Source organism: Schistocerca americana, chromosome 2, assembly GCF_021461395.2.
Source record: "Schistocerca americana isolate TAMUIC-IGC-003095 chromosome 2, iqSchAmer2.1, whole genome shotgun sequence".
Classification (NCBI taxonomy): Eukaryota; Metazoa; Arthropoda; class Insecta; order Orthoptera; family Acrididae; genus Schistocerca; species Schistocerca americana.
This window is the reverse complement of record NC_060120.1, coordinates 265,378,604-265,395,502: the sequence shown is the minus strand read 5'-3', so window position 1 is coordinate 265,395,502 and position 16,899 is coordinate 265,378,604.

The window sequence follows — 16,899 nt, the reverse complement described above, 5'->3', positions numbered from 1 at the left end:
TTTAGCATCGAAAAATGAGGTGGACGTTGTTTTCTTCTGCCCAGTTTGCTAAGGCTTCACCACTTGTACCAGTTGTTCTGTATCGCCATTGCGCGTGGTGGCTGTTAAAGTCTCCTACATAGATCGCGGGATGGCGGTATTATTGGAGCACGTCTGGTAGCCATGCGGATCCTGGTGGTTTGTCAACGTTGCTTATGACCAGTTCACCTATTCTGATAATCACAGAGTGGATATTGTCATTTGTGGAAGTGGATAGCAGATAAGCATTCTCTATTTTCTTTTTGACGTATGTGGCTACTCCATAGGCATGGTGGTATGTTGCGCCAATGATATCGTATGCTGGTATTTTTCCTCTGGAGCGTAGTTGATCTTCGTTATCTGTGTGGGTTTCCTGTAGGGCAACCACGTCAATGTTGTGTTTAGTCAATAACTTTTGAAGAATTTGGCATTTGGTTTTACTAATGCCCTCAATATTAAGTTGGCATATTTTAATACTTGCTCCAAGTTTCCTAGATGTTTGGCCCAGAGAAGGGCTTTTGATGTGATTACGACTCATTTCCTCTCGGTTATATACTTCTCGAATAGCCAAGAGATCTAGAAACATTGTGTGGTTGCCAGTTTTGTTGCCTTCTTAGCACCACCCAGGAGTCACGTATGGGGCAAATTTCAGGTTTACACCCACGGACGTGAAGCAACATCGACCCTCTAAGTAGATATGAAAGGACTAGCAAAGGAGAGTCAATCTGCGGACAGAAGATCACGACAACAAAAAGAAACGAAGCACGAAACAAACCATCGCGGGCTCCATGTTTGTGTCATTTTATTCGTGATTATTTAGACTGAGCTGCCTTCCTTGAATGAAAACGGCAACGAGCTTAACTTTGAATATATCTGGCGTTGTCAGAATAGGAGAAAGCGATTGTAAGCGTATAATCAAATGTAAAATTACAAACATTTTAAAAACTTCCTATAAAACTTTTTTAAAACTTTAAAATTTTATGTATATATTATCTCAAACTCATTTAACATTTTTTTATATAGAAAGTGCTGACCAGTTTCGGTAGCTTAACTACCATCGTCAGATCTGAGAACAGGTAAACCAAAAAAATTTTCCCATAAGTAAGAAATTTATGTAAAAACTGCTATTGGTTTACTTTGCTTTATGTTGATTAAACATAAAACAAATAAAAGTGACCCGTAGCAGAAAATACAAATAAGTAATTATTCCACACAGTCACGGTTCCCAAACGTAGCCAGTATGGCCACAGATTCTACTTACAACGTGGTAACTTAACATTGCATAGAGGAGGGCCACACGTTGCTACACAATGCTTGTAGCTGAACGCCCAAACGAGCATCAAGCGAGAATAACTACGAGAGTATTTTCCAGACGAATGAACGTGTTTACCTCGGCACCAGACGATGTCAGAGGCGAATGAATACTATTTTTACAACTTTGCGTACTAATTATGTAATGGGAAACAAATAAGAAATATCTATTTGGAGAAAGGCTAATTCTTTGAACGTACTCGTATTACTTTATCTATGACAGCAATTGAAACAAAACCCCTGTACATCATCGTAAAAAGCTTTCGTTAATCTTATTTATTTGTCAGTACATAATATACTTCCTTTACGTTCGTTTTATGCTTTGCATAGCACATTTTACTTGGAGATTTAAAACAACTATGTTATGGACAATGCAACAGTCTTGTACATTACGAGTGGTTTTAGTACATGTGGTAGGTTAATTATATAAAAAAATTTTTAAAGGTAAGTCAACTACAATTTTTAAATAACTTTGTTACTTAAGAAAATATTTCTTTTGTTTTATCTGTCCTCAGATCTGAGGATGGTAACTAAGCTACCGAAACTGGTCATCATTTAAAAAAATAGAAAAGTTATAAAGGTTTTTAAGAAAATTATCGAAAGTTTTTAATTTTTTAATAATTTTACATTTTAACTCTATTAATCTAAGCCACCTTCTGAGAATTCACCTACCATTAGACTAATGCATCATGATGTTTACGTCAACAGCGTTTTGAATTCTGTAGCTGCCTCATATATTTACATCCAGAACCAAATTTGGCGCTGTAGGTACCACGTTTCCAAAATGATATAATTACGTCTGACTGTAAATTAGTTGTAAATACAGGCACTAGAGTGCAAAGTCGTAAAAATAGTATTCATTCGCCTAGGACATAATTCATTCGCGTGGGAAATACTCCAGTAATAATTCTCGGTTAATGTTTGCTTTTGGCGTTCGACTACAAATACCGGCCACTAACGTGTGACCCTCAGCTACGCAGTGTTAAGTTATCACGTTGTAAGTAGAATCTGTAAATTTATCTTACTGCACGGTAGTTCCGAAGTCGAGTAGTAGTAGTAGTAGCAGTAGTAGCAGCAGTGCGAAATGTCAAAATAATGAAATGTTACCCGCAACTTGTAGTGGCTCTGCATTTTTAATTTCTAATTTAATTTATAATCGCTTTTCCCCTTCAGGCAATGCCTACGCTCGCTAAATTCTGAGTCAGTTTTACATGTCTCTTTGTGCTTGAAATTCCCTTTTTCACATAACGAGGAGGTGCTCTCTTTAGACGCTTTAAACAAAACTGTCTATATGATTCGCTCTCTCTCTCTTTTATTCTGTGGGGGAGAAGCGTGGTTCTCTTGTGACGACACGATATGCTCTCACTTGACGATACCTGATGGCTGTTATCCGACCTACAGTTTAAATCAGTGCTGTAGTAATGGACAGAAGTGTGGTAAGTAGGAACCATTACTCTGAATGGTTGGAAAGACGTCAGTTTCTTTTAATTCTATTTCGTCTGAATTTCAGTACTGTTACAGGCGATATGAAAGGTATAGTTATTCTTAAAAAAACTCTTTCGTGTGTCATTAGCTGTTCAGTGTGACATGATGTGTATTGAATGAAATCACACGTATATCACTGCTCTTTGTAAATTGAAGTTCTTCAAGTTCTTACAGCCTAGACTGAGGAGGAAAGCAACTTAGAGGAAGTGTAGTGCGGTTTTTGAGCAAAGCTATCCAACATGACATCTTCACTCTAAGAGCGCCCATCGAAGACTTATACAGAAAAACCAAGACCTCCCATGTGTGTGGCTGCGGGTCTGAAATACCTAGTTTTTACTTTTTTATGTGCGGTTTGTTTTCCGTTAGTTTTGTGAGACTTAGTTTAATTTTTTAAAATACTATCGCCTTTTTCAAGAGACTGAAAATTATTTTAGTAGCCAGTCAGAAAGCGATGGAGAACATGCATCCCTTAATCATCAGTCCACAAGCCCACAATTCAGCTCGCCAAAACTGAAATAAATGTTGAAACTTTCTGTGCATAATCCAGAGGAGTCAGGAGCTACGACAATAAATAACAGTATACTCTCTTTTAACAAATCTGAAAATTCAAGAAGAGTTCACACACACTGGTACGGAATACCCGCTTTATGCTGTCTGTGGTGGGAAAGACAGGGCCAAAGGGAGATTGAAGATGATTCATGTTGTGAACGTTCTTTTTCTTTTATCAGAACACGTTAGATTTATTAAACATCTGTTAGTAAAACACCTGCAGTGGTAAAGACTACCAAGAAACAGAATAATTTATAATCATAAAACTCAACGAGATTGAGTAACAGGAAACAGATTAAATAAAATAATAAAAACCGTAGAAGTAAATAACAGAGTTAAAACTTCTTTCTCGAAAGAAAGTTTAAGATTAACAACCCGCATATAAGCACCGTATAAGAAAATTTCTGTAACACCGGATAGCGGAGATGCGCAAGGCACGCAAGAGAAATAACCAGGCAAAATTGCTGTTAAATATTGCGTCCTGAATGACACAAATAATCAGAGAGAACTTTCATGAAATTAACAGATCTTACACTGAAGCGCCAAAGGAACTGGTATAGGCATCACTATTAAAATACAGAGATATGTGAACAGGCAGAATACGTCGTTGCGGTCGGCCAAGCCTGTATAAGACAACAACTGTCTGGCGCTGTTGTTAAATCGGTTACTGCTGCTACAGTGGCTGGTTATCAAGATTTAAGTGAGTTTGAAGGTGAATATCAGGTATCAGGTATAACATCAGATCTCCAACATCACTGGGGTCGAAAAAAGAACCTGCGAGAACGGGACCAACGACGACTGAAGAGAATCGTTCAACGTGACAGAACTGCAGCCCTTCCGCAAATTGCTGCAGGTTTCAATGCTGGGACATCAGCAACTGTCAGCATCCGAACAATTCGACGAAACATCGTCGATATGGGCTTTCAGAGCCGAAGGCACACTCGTGTACCCTTGATGACTGCACGACACAGAGGTTTACTCCTCGCCTGGGCCTGTCAACACCGACACTGGACGAGTCTCGTTTCGAATTGTATGGAGACAACCGCGTGAATCCATGGAGCCCGCATGTCAACAGCGGACTGTTCAAGCTCGTGGAGGCTTTGTAATGGTGCAGTCGAGTGCAGTTGGAGTTATATGGGAGCCCTACGTCTAGATACGACTGTGACAGGTGACACATACGTAAGCATCCTGTCTGATCCCCTGCGTCCATTCATGTCCATTGTGAATTCCGGCGGACTTGGACAATTCCAGCAGGATAATTCGACACCCCACTCGTCCAAAATTGTTACGGAGTGGCTCCAGGAACACTTCCGCTGGCTACCAAACTCCCCAGACGTGAACATTATTGGGCATATCAGGCATGCCTTGCAACGTGCTGTTCAGAAGAGAGCTCCACCCCCTCGTACCCTTGCGGATTTATGGGCAGCCCTGCAGGATTCATGGTGTCACTTCCATCCAGCACTACTTCAGATGTTAGACGGCTCAATGCCATGTCGTGTTGCAGCACTTCTGCTTGCTCCTGGGTGCCCTACACGATATTGGACAGGTGTACCAGTTTCTTTGGCTCTTCAGTGTAAATCTCCTAGTGTTTGGCCAGTTCAGAAACCAACGGTGCATATGAGGAGCAAGACGATTAATCAATTAGTTGCCAAGCCACACTTCAATAAACACACGGCTCTAGGCGCTTCAGTCCGGAACCGCGCTGCTGCTACGGTCGCAGGTTCGAATCCTGCCTCGGGCATGGATGTGTGTCATATCCTTAGGTTAGTTAGGTTTCAGTAGTTGTAAGTGTAAGGGACTGATGACCTCAGATGTTAAGTTCCATAGCCATAGCCATTTGAACCATAAACGTATTTAAGTATATAAATCTAATAATTACTCAAGTGGCAAATTAGCCGGTTAACACTTCAACAAGTTACATGAGCTAGGAAATTCAAAAAAATTAAAAGAAGAACTACAGTAGGCATGCGGTGGTTAAGACACAAGTAAATACACCGACGTGCCGTACAACCCTGTCCTGGCGAGGCACAGTGGGCTCAGAGAGGTGGTGCAGGACCACCTGCGCCCGGCTGACCGTTCGGTTGAGCGTGGATTTGACTCAGTTTTCGGACGTTGCACCTGCTCTATGAAGCAGGCAGATTTCACGCCAGTTCTAATAAAAGAAACTCAAATGTTACCCTAATTAAAAGAGGAGTACAGAATTTAATACAGAAACTGGGCCAGGCGTCTACTATAGACTGAACGCCCCCACACGACAGTGAAAACTACAGCAACCAGAAAAACGAGTAAATAATTTATTCATTGAGTTAACGGAGTCAAACCAATGAAACTTGTAAGACGGCAAGGATCTAAACACAGTTCCAAATACAGTTACCGAGCAGGAAGTTCGACTGCTATCCACAAATTCTACCAGACTCCACGCCACGTGAGCGAGGGGTGAACAGGTAACCGCCATGCGGAGCGGAGCACTAAGCACCAAGCATTCGGTTAGCTAATGAAACCATGAGATCGCAACCACGTATAAGATAGTAGTAACAAGCACAAAATAAAGTCCTCACTGAAAGAGACTTAATAATTAAGAATAAGAGGACCCACTCATACAAACACTACAAAAAAAAACAGTCAAACTTGGTAGTATAGAAACCCAATAAGACAATAGATGAAATTGTGCGTTTCAGTAATAGTACAGGGTGTTTCAAAAAGGACTTAACAACTTTAAAAATTCATATAAATTTATTGAAAGAAGTTATGGAGCTGGGTTTAGTGTTATTTTGTAGGGAAACACATCAAGTTTCTTAAAGTTAAACTAAAAATATTGTTTATGACTGCCGTTGGTTATCCTGCACACATCCCATCGGAAGTCAGTTTCGTCCCAAACTCGCTGTAGCATTGCAGGTGTAATTTGCTCAGTGGCGGTATTAATTCTTGCTCTAAGTTCAGGTAGAGAAACTGGCACAGGAGGTACAAACACGATATCCTTGATGAATCCCCTTAAAAAAAATCGAGTGGTGTCAGCTCTGAGGAACATGTGGGCCATGAAACTGGCGCATCACAGCCAATCCAATGACCTGAAAATCTTTCAATGAGAAAATCCTGGAAGTCAGCCACCTTGCATGAAGTAAACATTTCGTTCTCGGTCATCCTCATCGATCTGCGGTATCAAAATTTTTTGTAACATATCCATGTACACTATTCCATTGATGGTTGTCTCACGGACAGAAAAAGGTACGTACACATTCTTCTTGCTCAGTGCACAAAAAAATTCAGTTTACGGCTATCACGAGCATGTTGCAATGTTTGATGTGGATTTTCACTCCCCCAAACCCTACAGTTATGTGTGCTAACCCTGCCGCTTAAATGAAAAGTCGACTCGTCAGAAAAGATGATTTTTGTCCAAGAAATATTCATCCTCATGTAATCGATTTAACATATCCGCACAGAAGTTTTTTTATCAGTGTCTTTTATTGTTTGTGCGATCATCAATCTGCACTGTTTCAAATGCAAACGGTTTCTCAACTCACGCCAAACAGTCGTACGTGGGATTTGCAATTTGTGAGATGCTCGCCAGGTCGATTTCATAGGGTTGCTGACAAAACGTTGTCTCAGTCGCTAAACGACTTAGTCAGATGTGCTTGGACGACCTTATGACTTCCCATGTCTTACCAAGCACCCTGTTTCCACACAACGTTTATGCCACTCATAAATTGTAGGCCTCTAAGGAAGATCTTTAGCGCACTCGGTAAGGAAATTATGCAGAATTGTTGTCGGCGACTTCGATTCTTCAAACCAAAACACACAGTTAGCACACTCGGGTCCAGTGAAGGTAGCCATCTTTAACGCAACAGCCACTAGCGCTCCTTACGGTGCGATTCGGCACTAGCGAAATAAGCAAGACAAAACGTGATGTATTTCCCTACAAACTGACACTACAATCACCTCTGTAACTACCATGAATTAATTTATATCAATTTTCTAAGTTGTAAAGTCCTTTCTGAAACAACCTGTATTTGTAGGACGTGACACATGAAATGAACCCACTTAAAATGTAAAAGCATGCAGCCACAAATCCAACGCCTTACAGAAAATAAGATTGAGATTGGAGCACTAAAAAAATCAAAAAATCCAGTAGTTTATAAGAGCGCACTTTCCTTCATAGAGATAGAAGGGGATCAATAACTAGAAGTCTGATACGGAGCCGGACGTGAACCTCAAACAAACAACCAGAAAACTACAGAACTAAACAGTCACTATACTGGTGCAGGAAACGCCAGTAATAGCGACGATTACTGCCAATGCTCGGCTCACTCGAATCCGATAAACCGAATCGGAAGCTCATATCTCTACAACGACCCACGAAGGACAGCCTGGACCCGACACACAACTACAGCACAGCAGGTTCCACTGAAAAGCAATCACAACAATCGTTAAGGCGATCATGCCACGGGGAGACGAGACAGTGAAATCCTGTTCCACAGAAAGCGGCCGACCACAACAGCACCCATTCTTGCACTCCTATTGCTACCGACGTCCATGCACGTCTTTCTTTAGATCGCCAAAGATGGGTAAATCACACGGTGAAAGATCCGGGCTGTTACAGTATTTACCAACCAAATTGCTGAAGCGTAGCCTTCGTCCGACTGGCGGTGCGGAGCGGGCTTATCATGCATCATGACCTTACGTGGTGCCACCATTTCGATCCCGAGGGCAAGTAAGTGCCAAGGGAAACATCGCACATCTCCACCGCCAAAATAATCCAAAGTTGTTCACACAAGTTCCAAGAGGGTCATGAGGATCTTCTTCTTCGACTGACGGAGCCCTCCGCTCGTCGGGTTCCTCGAGCGTCGAGTCACAATCAATGCGCATCGCTATGAAGACAGTTTGCAGAAACTGCGACGCGACATAAAGTCAAAACGCCGAGGAATGCTGTCGGGCGGAGTCATCCTGTTGCACGACAACGCCCTCACTCCCACTGCCAATAGGACGAAGTCTACCCTTCAGCGATTTGGTTGGGAAACACTGCAACGTCCTCCTTATAGCCCGGATCTTTCACAGTGCGCTTTCCACATCTGTGGTGATCTGAAGAAAGGCATGTGTGGACGTCGGTCTCAGTAGACGAGGAATTGCAAGAGCGGCTGTTATTATATATTCGCCAGCGGCCGGCCGCGATTTACGAAACAGACTGGCCCCCACAGAGAGGTCAACTACGATAGGACTTTCTGTATGCAAGGGAGTCATCTAACAAAACGGAGCTATTGTGCGTCTGGAGTATTCCAACATTCGTCTAGAGTAGCGATATTTTCAAGAGTAATGCGATGTCATCGATCACTATATTTCATTATTCTGTTTAACATTCAAGTTTCAAAGGCGACATTAACATGTTTGGGGAGTTGTTGTTGTTGCTGTTGTGGTCTTCAGTCCTGAGACTGGTTTGATGCAGCTCTCCATGCTACTCTATCCTGTGCAAGCCTCTTCATCTCCCAGTACCTACTGCAACCTATATCCTTCTGAATCTGCTTAGTGTATTCATCTCTTGGTCTCCCTCTACGATTTTTACCCTCCACGCTGCCCTCGAATACTACATTGGAGATCCCTTGATGCCTCAGAACATGTCCTACCAACCGATCCCTTCTTCTGGTCAAGTTGTGCCACAAACTTCTCTTCTCCCCAATCCTATTCAATACTTTCTCATTAGTTATGTGATCTACCCATCTAATCTTCAGCATTCTTCTGTAGCACCACATTTCGAAAGCTTCTATTCTCTTCTTGTCCAAACTATTTATCGTCCATGTTTCACTTCCATACATGGCTACACTCCATACAAATACTTCCAGAAATGACTTCCTGACACTTAAATCTATACTCGATGTCAACAAATTTCTCTTCTTCAGAAAAGCTTTCCTTGCCATTGCCAGTCTACATTTTATATCCTCTCTACTTCGACCATCATCAGTTATTTTGCTCCCCAAATAGCAAAACTCCTTTACTACTTTAAGTGTCTCAATTCCTAATCTAATTCCCTCAGCATCACCCGACTTAATTCGACTACATTCCATTATCCTCGTTGTTCTTTTGTTGATGTTCATCTTATATCCTCCTTTCAAGACACTGTCCATTCCATTCAACTGCTCTTCGAAGTCCTTTGCTGTCTCTGACAGAATTACAATGTCATCGGCGAACCTCAAAGTTTTTATTTCTTCTCCATGGATTTTAATACCTACTCCGAATTTTTCTTTTGTTTCCTTTACTGCTTGCTCAATATACAGATTGAATAACATTGGGGAGAGGCTACAATCCTGTCTCACTCCCTTCCCAACCACTGCTTCCCTTTCATGTCCCTCGACTCTTATAACTGCCATCTGGTTTCTGTACAAATTGTAAATAGCCTTTCGCTCCCTGTATTTTACCCCTGCCACCTTTAGAATTTGAAAGAGAGTATTCCAGTCAACATTGTCAAAAGCTTTCTCTAAGTCTAAGTTTGGGGAGTACATCTAATAAAGTTAATCATCATCAGTTGGTCGCAAAATTATCGTCTTACAACTTGGTGAAAAAACTTCCATATTTGCGAACTCGTCTTTTTCAGCGAACTGTTCTAATATAAACTAATTTGATAGCCCAAAGAAGTAACGTGGGTGATTTTTTAAAGTGCAGTATGAGTTAGAGCATTGCTTTGGAGCAAACAAATCTTTTTCGGACAGTCCGCCGCGGTGCTTCATTTTGACAGCCTCCCGTAACCTCATAGATTTCGGTTTCCCCCCTCCCCCCCTCTTTTGATGATCTGAACCCTGCGAGCATAATTAGTTGTCACTACAGTCTCTGAGTCCAAATAACGCCCAGCATCAACTTGCCTGAATACGGTTGGTTCTTCGCCCTCTCTGGCAGCGGTGAACGAACAACTTCCCAATACTATGAGCAGTCGCGGAACCCAGCGACAGCAACTGCTCTCATGTTCAGAATGTCTCGGAAGATCACTGATTTCTGTTATTATGTATACATTTTTCCGATAGCTTTGTAAATGTCAGTTACGAATGTACTGTAACTACCAGAGACACGCGTTTATGGCGTGTTGACACCGAAAAACAGGTCTCTAAGAACTGATGCCTTGATGATTAAGCTATAACTTCCAAAACGGTACTGAAAATACAAATATAGATTTTTTATGTTTACCCATTCATTTTACTGTTTTGTTTTGCCAAATATGAGCATCACCAGCTGCGACATAGTCACAAATATGAACAGTGATCCAATACTGTCAAATGTTTTTTTTTTTTTTTTTAATGCCAGTCTTTGATTACAATACAAATTTCTTTTACGATGACCGGTTTCAGTCAGAAATCACCATCTTCGTATCTACAATATAAAAAATATATACACCTAGTGGGCAGTGTATCTTTCAACACAATACAGCATTTCATATCACAATAAACTATCATACAACCTGGGAAATGTACAGATAAAATAAGGTAAAGCGTACCTGTTCTACACCATGTCCTAATGTGATAAGGCCGTAATGCAGTCATCAAAACATATAAATATACTCAGCACCATTACGGCCTTATCACATTAGGGCATGATGTAGAACAGGTACGCTTTACCTTATTTTATCTGTACATTTCCCAAGGTTGTTTGATAGTATATTGTGATATGAAATGCTGTATTGTGTTGAAAGATACACTGCCCACTAGGTGTATATATTTTTTATATTTTAGATCTGTAGATGATCATTACTGACTGAAACTGGTCATCGTCAAAGGAATTTATATTGTGATCAAAGACCGGAATAAAAAAAACATTTGAAATATACACATAATTCACATGTCACAGTTACTGCAGAAGAAGCCCATACACACAAATAAATACATTTCATCTAAGGTATAAAGTATCTATAAAAATACATAGACATGCTTATCTTAATTTTCTGTGCATTACCTCATTCTCTTAGTAAATTAGATATACACTGATGAGCCAAAACATTATGACCACCTACTCACAAACTTGTTGGTCCACTTCTGGAATGCAATCCAGCAGAGATTCAGCGTGCCATGTATCCGATAAGTACTTGATAGGTTTCCATACGTTTGTGGCACCAGATGCCCATGCACAGGTCACACACGTATAGTAATTTTCGAGTGGTTGGTTTGTGGGAGTGGAGCTGGCACCCAATAGCGTCCCAGCTGGGTTTCATCGGATTCAGATAAGCCGAATTTGATGGCCAAGCCACCAGCGTGAGTTCACTATCGTGCTCCTCAACGACTGCAGCACGATTCTGTCCTTGTGACGAACACAGTTATCCGGCTGGAAGATGCCATTGCTGTTGGGGAAGACATCAAGCATAGGGGTTGCAGGTGCTCCTACTGATGTCCACATAGTCCATACCTGTCATGGCGCCTTCGATTACTACGGCAAGTTCCGTGGAAGCCCAAACGAATGTGCCCCGTAAGACAGTACTGCTCCCATCGGCCTGCGACCATAGAGCGCTGCATGTTTCGAGCAGTCGTTCGCATGGATGACGGCGCATCTGGACACGACCGTCGACCTGGTTTAGCAATAGACGGGACTCGTCCTCCAAAGCGACTCGATGATCGCGTGCGCACTGTCATCATAACTTACGATGTCGTAGGGGCAACGTGTGAACACGTAGGGGTCCTCTGCCGCGGAACACCAACACTGTGAGCTGAACGACGAGTCCAAAACACCTGTGCCCGTCTCGCCAGCACTGTACTCTGCCGTCGAATCTGCCACAGATCGCCGCCTGTCCTGCTTTAGAGAGCCGGCAAGCCGCCGTCACCTGCGTTCTGTGACGAGGTATGGACGTCCAACGCCTTGTGGCCTACCCGTGGTTTCAGTACTCTGCAACCACTTTCCATAGACATTCACGACAGTAGCATGCGAACAGCCGTACAGCTTCGCTGTTTCAAAGATGCTCGTTCCCAGTTTCTAGGCCACGACAATCGGGCTTTTGTCAAAGTCTCTTAAGTCGGCGGATTTCCGCATTTGAGCCACTTACCGTCCCTAGAATGATTCCCCATTCGTCTCTGCTCCACTCCGCTCAAGTATGGGGTGGTTATAACTAAACTTTCCCTACTGAACACGTTATAACATGGAAACCTATTAGCGTACGTGTGTGAAACTTGGTAGCATTAATGTCAACAGTATGGGGTACCTGCTTTCCATGCATCACAGCGCCACCGTCCAGTTCCAACTATGGCCAGCAGGTGTCGTGATCAGTCATCGTGATGCATAATGTCACACACTTGACAAGTCGCAGTGCACTTGTTGACGTGGCAACACAAGCGTGGACAAAAGGAGCAAGGCGTTATTGTTTCAGCTCTATTACCAAAACAACAGTAATGCTGCAGCTGCACTTCGAGAATAATCCCGGCTGAAAGGATTACGGAAAGGTCATTTTTCTCCACCTGCTGCGCGGAGCATGATGAAGAAGTTCGAATCAACTGGAGAACCGAGCTTCACTCTGGGAAGAGGCCAACGACTGGTTGCACCACACTTGCTTGATGAAATCGCTGTTGCTATGCCAGAGAACGTTGTGCACAGTTCCCTGTCGTAGGCGGTGCGCGTGCTGTGTGACGACAGTTGAACATCCCTTGCTCCACTGTAAGGAAGATGCTTTGAACCATTCTCAAATAGAGTCCGTACAAGATCCATATCGTACAGCAACTTGCAACACAGAACTCGCATCGACGGATTGAAGTTGACGAGGGTTGGTCCTGCATCATCCTATGGACAGACGAAGCTCATTTTTATCTGATGGGTGAGTTGTTTTTTTTTTATTTTTTTTATTTTGAGCGGGTTGGCTCTCAAGGAGCAAAGACGTCCAGTGTGTGACTGGCCAGCGCTACTGCGATATGGTTCGCCAGCCTGTTATACCCGCCCTACAGCAGAGAGATCCATTGAACTCAACACTTTTCACGCAAGACATCACTCGTGATGTTCACCTGCCTCTCCGAAACACATTTGGCATCGTTCGAATTATCAGCCGACTTTTAGAAATGCTTGGCCGGCACGATCACTTGATCTCACTCCCTGTGATTTCAGGTTGTGGGGCAACCCGAAATACAGGGCTTTCCAGGGGATCTTTTACACATGGGCTGATCTGAAGCGCAGCATATCAAGAGAGGTAGTCTGCTTATGTACGGACATGCTTCGTTCTGCTGTGCAAAATGCAATCCTGTGCTTTGAGTCTCTTTTAGGCACAGATGGGTGCCACATTGAGCTCCTTTTGTAGCAGTAATGGCACCGATGTGTAATGGTATGATGTACTGTAGCAGCACATTAAAAGTGTTTCAATCGAAACGATTCTGCGTTATTGCTCTTCCCCATGTCCTTGATATTAATAAACCAAGTTTGCCACTCGTAAGGTAATTCGTTTCCGTGTTATAACGTGTTAAATATGGAAACAGAAATGAAGTCCCATGCTGCTTGACAGAGCGTAGGAGAATGGTGTGGGAGACCCGCACCGCCGTACTAGACAAGGTCCTAATGGAGGTGGTTTGCCGTAATGGGGATGAATGATGATGATGAATACGATACAACAACTTTCAGTCATCTCAGTGCAGGTGAAAATCCATGACCCACACCTAGAATCGAACCCGGGACTACGTGCTCGGGAAGTGAGAACGCTACTGCGAGACCACGAGCTGCGGACTGTGTTAAATATGGAAGTTTAGTTATAACCACCCGGCACTTACCTCACCTCCTCACGTACCCTCAGCGCCACCAGGCAGCATGTAACCTCTTGGGTGGACAGTGGTCATAACGTTTTGGCTCATCAGCGTTTGTGTTTCTATTTTGCAGCGTCTGACGCCAACCTCACCGAATGTGCATATAAAGGGAAGACATATCTCGAGGGAAAATTGATTGAAGTAGCCAATTCTGAGTGCATGAAGTGTGTTTGCCAAGAGGGATATGACGGTAAGAAAACAATTCCTCTTCTATAATCGTAATACGAAGAGCCAAAATAATTCGTCTTGCTTTACATAAAAGCCGGAAAATAAAATTAAACTCAAGGACGCAGAGAACTATCTACAGCTGATACAAATTGTAAACCATTACACTGTAGAGTGCTTCCTAACGAGGAAGTCTCTCGTTTCCTATAAAGCAAATTATTTTGTCTAGAAAACGGAACACAAATCTAAGGCCTCTATTGGTTGTTGGTAGATATACCATGTTTATTGTAGTGGCACTGCTGAAGAAAGGATTAAATAATAGATTCAAACATAAAACCAACAGTAATGATATCAATGTCAGTGCTTTGTAAATTCCGTTCTCCGCATAGTCATAAAGAACAAACCTACGCGTGGAGAACTTTCAGATTTACAGAAAGCTGTTGACGTTCTTAAACTACGTTTATACCCCTTGTAGTTTCAGAAGAAACAGTTTACAACGTTGAGAGGAAAACATTCTTTAAGTCTCTAAATTTACTAGCGATAAAATACTGGATCCGAAATGTTGTCTACAATTTGTTCAGAAACCGTACTGCAGCTGTAAGAGTCAAAGGACATGGAATGGAGGCTGAAATTGGGAAGGTAGTGAGGCAGATCTCTAGCGTAACTCTATGTTACTCTCTGTACGTTAAGCACCCAATAAAGAAAAGCAAGGCCAATTCTGGATAAGAATTTCAAGTTAGGGGAGAACAAATCCAAATATTAAAGTTTGTAGATGACGTAATTCTGCCAGATATGGAAAAGGTCTTCACAGATCAGGCTAACGGAACGTGCAGTGTCGTGGTAAGATGTTAAAATATGAACGTCAGTAAAAGTATCACACGGTTAACTAAATGCAGTCGAATTAAACGCAGAGACGCTGAAGTAACTAGATCAGCAAGTGACACAATAAAGACAGCGGATACGTTTTGCTATTTGGGCGGCTAAGTAACTGAAGAAATTTGCAGTGTGACGATATAAAACGCAGGCTAGTAATAACAAGAAAAGCGTTTCTGAAAAATATATTGGTACGATATTACAAAATTAAGTACAGAAAGTCTTTTCTGAAGGTATTTTTACGGGAGTGAAACGCGGACAATAAACAGCTCAGACCAAAAGAGAATAGAAGCTTTTAAAAACCGATGCTACAGAAGAACGCTGAAGATTAGATTGGTAGATCGGACACGGAAGCACTTAATCGAACATAGGTAAAGCACTTTACGTATCAAATTGATTAAAAGAACAAATCTGTTGATAGGACACAGTCTTTTTGGTCAAAGAATTAGCTTATAAAGTGCAACACGGACAGCTATAGCGATGGTTTGCTACTTGTGGAGCAAATCTAGAATGGCAAAAGCAGAGGATACGAGGTGCAGTCTTGCTTTTCAGAAAAAGAGACCTATTTTAAAAGCGAATATAAACTTAAACGTTAGCACATATTCTGCAGATATTTGTTTGTCACATGGCGTTATATGGACATGAAACGTAGAAAGTAAGTCCTAGTGTCACGAAAAGAATAGTGGAATCTCAAATGAAGTGGTATGGGAAGAATGGTAAAAATTAGATGGCTTGATCAGCTAACCAGTTAAAAAGCACTGAATACAACCAGAAAGAAAGAATTTTGTGGCACAGTGTGACTAACAGAAGGTATCGGTTTTTAGTAGAAAGTAATTAAAGCAACAAACCGCTGTTTCCTCGCCCTGTGTCTAATCCACGATTTAATCATGCAAACTGTCGTTACGATCGTGTTCTGCACGGAAGATGGCATTCCGATCAATGAACAATCACGCCAGCGATGACGTCAGGGCATCTAGCAAGCGTGGCGTTCATCGCACGATAGTGCCACATCCACAGTCGCTGTGTACGCAGTCACAGACTGTGCAGCAGGGCAGAGAGAAGAAGCGTGCAGACTGTCTGTCGTGGAGGGCCATAGGAACAACGGAAGCAGAGGAGTCGCAAACTGATGTGGCCCGATGGCTTAATGGGAACCGTCCTGTTGTTTCCCGAATGAGACGACAGTTTATAGAGACCGAAACTGTATCCCGGAGACCAGGGCAGGTGCGATCACGTGTGACGTCAGAAAGACTGAACCGTTATTTGGTTGTAAGGGCATGACGGTACCGCTTTACTACCGCACTGCAAATGGCAACTGACCTCGCAGCATCCCCTGCACCCGTTGTATCGAAGCAAACGATACACAGAAGGCTTCAGCACAGTGGTCTTTATTGTTGGAGACCTGCTGTCGTGTTTACCTCTGGCGTGTCTTCACAGAACGGAACATCTAGAGTGGAGCCGTCAACATGCCACCTGGATGGCCAAACGGTGGAACAACGCTCTTTTCACAGATGAGTCCCGATTTGGTCTGGAGAGTGATTCTCGACAGATTAGCATCTGCAGGGCACGCGGAACACGATTTCGGGACCCAAACATTATGGAAAGAGACCGAAATCAAGAAGGATCCCTAACGGTGTGGGCAGTGATTATGTTGACTGCTCCAACACCTCTTCATGAAATTTTACAGGTGAATCATCAAGATTTAACCCGTACTGATATACGATAATGCTCGATGTCATAAAGCACAGGTGGTAATTTTTTTTTT